Here is a 4,517-nt window from a genome sequence, read left to right as displayed (position 1 = left end):
TTCTTTTTGTAACCTCACACTAGTGTTGTGCTAAGCAGTGACACATGTCTCTCACAATGAGACACTAGCCCTTCCTTTTTTATTAATTATTTACTACATGATAACATCCTTAATTTTTTTTAAGAAAATAAATACTAAATACAAGGGAACAATTCTCATGCATACATTTATAATTTACAGAGACTATACAATGCTCTTTTAGTTTAATCATAGATTCTAAGTGTATAAATGTTTTAAAAACTATATGTTACCTATTTACTCTGGGCTTTGGCCTATCGCCCCCTTCTTTTCTCATTTGTCACGTACTCTGTCTCCCCTACACTTGCCTAGTGTTTTCTCTTCCCACAACAACAATTTCAAGATACACAACAACAACATCCAGGCATTTATTCACTAACAAGCCATACACACCCACCATAGTTTTCTAGCTACATACACACATTAGTGTTCCCGTTTTTTTTATTCTTTCTCTTAAGTCATATGGTTATAGACTTAACTCATAAACTAATTTTAAAGTAACAAAGACCTTCTCAGCCTCCTGACTTCCCCTAATATTCTTCCCTTTGTAACAGTGTTTTCATAAACTAAAGACGTTTTCAATATTACAATTCTATCATTCAAGAGTTTTTCCACCAGTACCTATCTCCAACTAGGGTATTGGTGGTTGTTGTCTTTCTCTTCTAGAGTAGCCCATCCATTTCCTCTATTGTTCTCGCTTTCTCTTCCTACCTTCTCTTCTTTCTTTGTGCTTGGGAGCCCTCCCACAAAGAAAAGAAAGATTTGGTGGCAATGAGAAAATGCACCCTTTTTTCTCCTTTCCTTGGGGTATAACTAGTTCATTAATTATTTTCTCATTGAAAAGGGAAGACTTAACTCCCCCAATGGTCTTTTTCACATTTTCCCAATAAATATTTTTTTCTCCATTTATTTTGCTAACATAAAATATTCACACACATATTACTCATATAATAATTTCCTATAATGTTAACACACATTTACATTACAATATTCCAAATTTTTGAATTAAAATATGTATATATTTTTTAATTTGTTGAGATCTATTAGAGATTCTAATCCTAAATCACAAAGTACTTGAGTCTTTTACCAAAGATATTAAAAAAAAAATTAATTAATTTTACATAACATCAGACCATTACATTATATTATTTTAAACATGAAACCCATATTACCTTAAAAAAAACACCTTTTAACAATTTAACATCCTTGAAATTTACTATTTCATAAAATAATGTAACATTTTGTTATTTCCAATAAAAAAATAATTAAAAAAAACTAGTCATTTAAAATAAAACTTGAAGGTTTTCTTACCATGGTGAAACCAAATGAGGCAGTTGACCTAGACCCGGCTCCTGAGGATATTCTGTCGGTGTGGGGAAAAGAGGTAACTGTCCAGAACCTAGTCAAGTTTTTCGGGTCAGATGGCAGCCATGCAACCGCTGATCCGTCTGCAGAAGGCGTGTGGAGCGTCAAAGGCTCAAAAGGTCGGTTAGGGGAAGATCTGGGTTTGGCAGGGCTGAATTACGAAGGAAGGAAGGATTTTCCAGTGCCGGTTTTCTCGGAGAAAGACCCTTTTCAGGTTCCAGATGGCTCTCAGGGCTGCAAAAATAGACTTCTTCCAGGCACAGTCCGTCTGTCAGGGGGGCTCGAGGATATCATCAATTTCCAATCAAATCAGGGAGTATGGAGGCCGGTTGGAGGGGATTTAAATTCTGGAAGAGCTCCATCGGAAGGGAGGAGCCAGCCATCTATTATTAGGCGCTCACCTCTGAAAGAGTCACGCAATCCTGGTCCGAGCATTGAAGGTTTTTCCCTTGAAACAAGTAAGGTTTTGAAGATTGGGAAGGGCGGGGAAACCCTAAGCGCCGGTAAGGAAGTAGGGATCCCGGGGCTCGGATCGAATGATAAGGAGGGTTTGAAAGAGGGCCGCCAGGGTTCTTAGGATGAAATAGCGGTTCAATCTCATGTGGCAAGGCAGGATGGACCCCAGGATTCGCAGGATTTAGAAGTCCAAAACTCGTTAAGAGGGGAGGAAGACCCTGATAAGGCTAAGTCAGGGGGTAAACAAAAGAAAGAAAAACCCTTTAAAAAGAGAAAGGTTGGAGGCAATCTGGTTCTCGGCATGGACGTACAGGTGGACGATGCATTAGTAGTGGCGGAATGTACCCTAGTGGGTAGAGTTAGAGGGAAGGAATTGTCTGGTAAATCACTGAATCAGTGGGCCGAAACCCAGTGGAAGGATACCCTTGCAAATTCATTTAGAGTTATGGTTCTGGTAAAGGGTTGGTTTATGGCCAGATTCGAAAAGAAAGAGGATGCCGATTGGGTAGCAGAGAGGAACTGGGCTTTTGGAAATCGCCCGATCCTGTTTAAGAGGTGGACGCCACTATTTGATGCTAAGAAGGAGAAGGTGGACGATTTTCCTGTTTGGGTCAGAGCCCCCGGTCTTCCGCCTTTTCTGTGGGTGGAATCGGTGTTCAGGTCGATAGGGAACTTGCTGGGTACATATCTTGAAGCCGATATGTCTTTTCTTCACACTCATGAAAGAGCGATGGCCAGGATCCTCGTTCGGTTAAATCCTAAGGAGGGGCTAGTAGAATCCATTAATCTTCAGTATAGAGACTACGTGTTTGAACAGCCTTTGGATTATGAACACCTTCCCTTCAGGTGTCATAGATGCCACGAATATGGGCATCTGGCAAGGGACTGCCCACTGGGAAATCGCAGGAGAAGATCACAGAAAAAAGGTGAGAAAAAAGAAAAGAAAATGAGGAAGGAGAAGGAGTTCGTGCCTGAGGACACCCAAAAGGACTCTGAAATGGAGGAGATCCAGACAGAAAAGGACCCTGCGGGCAGTCAGGCCACCAAAGCTGCTCCTGAAGTCACAGTGGCCCAAGCCCCCCTGGAGAAGAAAGCTGTGGAGATTTCAGCTGAAGGAACAGATGTCGTGATGGAGGATCCAAATGGTATGCAACGTGACTTTTGCAATCCTCCCCCTTTTTCAAATTTGATTGATAATCTCTCAAATGTTGAAATTCCTGTTAAAAATAGTAATTCAATTGATCAGTTATCAATAGAAAATCTTATTGATGCAATCCCCTCCATTGATCTGAATTGCGAGGATGAACCTCAAACCTGTTTGAAACCTGCCCTCTCCACTCCATCTTGTCACTATAACCTAAGATCTCTGGGCAAAAGACCGGGTAAAGTGTTAGAATCCCCTGACCCGCTTGGAGGTTTAGGTCCTTCTTCGTCTCAGGTTTCAAAAAGGAAGGGTAGGGGTAGGAAATCAAACTTGTCAAAAGCACAGGTTAATGCAAAGTTTGCCGTTGCTGATGGGAAAAAAATGACCATCCCTGGGGCGCTTAGAGTAGCAATTCTCCCTGATCAGGTTGTAAAATGATCCTCTTTTCATGGAACTGCAGGGGTTTAGCCAGTAAACCCAAAAAACTGGCCCTAAAAGAGTTAGTCTCTCGTTATAATCCGGACATCCTTTTTCTTCAAGAAACTCTTGGCAGGAGCCTGGAGGTGGAATCAGCTCTCAGAACCTCTTTCCCAGGATGGGTTTTTCATGCCATTGATGCTGAGGGACATTCAGGGGGTCTGGCTATTGGTTTTCGAGAAGGTGGGTTGCAGATGAATAGCCTTTGGGGAATGGCTCATGTTCTTGGTATGGAGGCTTTTTCCCCTGAGATTGGTTTCCCTATTCTGATCCTAAATGTCTATGGGCCATGTCAGGGGAGAGAATCTTTCTGGAACCAGTTCCTATCCAAATCCCTTCTAAAGGACAGAAGTTTGATTCTTGGGGGAGACTTAAATTTCTCAATGGGAAATGCGGAGGCCTGGGGTCCCTCAGCCAGGGAAGATGTGCTTTCGGATTTCTTTGCAAATGCTCTTCTTTCCCATAACCTTATAGACGTGAACCTTATCAAGGTAAAGCCTACCTGGAGGAACAGAAGAGCAGGGGAGGGAAGAGTGGCAAAGCGATTGGATCGCTTTCTCATAAGTGAAGATTTGACAGCAAACATCCCTATGTTCAGACAATGGGTTGGTGAAGGAGGGAACTCGGATCATTTCCCCATATTAATGGAGTTTCAAAAGCCTCCCCTTAAACCAGCTGCTCCCTTCAAATTCAATGCATCCTGGTTGCAGGAGGACTCATTCAATATCCTTTTCAGAGACACTTGGAGGCACCCGGGCAGCTCTTCGCCGGAGAACAAAGGGGTCCTATTTATGGAAAATTTAAAGAGACTTAAAAAAGCGACCATAGAATGGGCAAAAGCTAAGAGGATCAGTCAGAATGAGGAGCTAACCAAAATCAATGCTGAAATTAGAGCTATGGAGGATCCAGAGGCAGAGGGGTATGCAAATCAGGAATCCAAAGACAAGATCCTGATGCTAGAAAAACAAAGAAGCAAGATTTTATTGGACAAAGAAGAGGAGTGGAGGCTAAAAAGCAGGGCGATATGGTTGAAGGCTGGAGACGAGAATACAAAATT

This window comes from Pinus tabuliformis, chromosome 5_1 (genome assembly GCF_031772625.1).
Source record: "Pinus tabuliformis cultivar Carrire ecotype Pingquan chromosome 5_1, CPIR1, whole genome shotgun sequence".
Lineage (NCBI taxonomy): Eukaryota > Viridiplantae > Streptophyta > Pinopsida > Pinales > Pinaceae > Pinus > Pinus tabuliformis.
The sequence above is the reverse complement of the archived record's forward strand: the minus strand, read 5'-3'. Positions refer to the sequence as shown.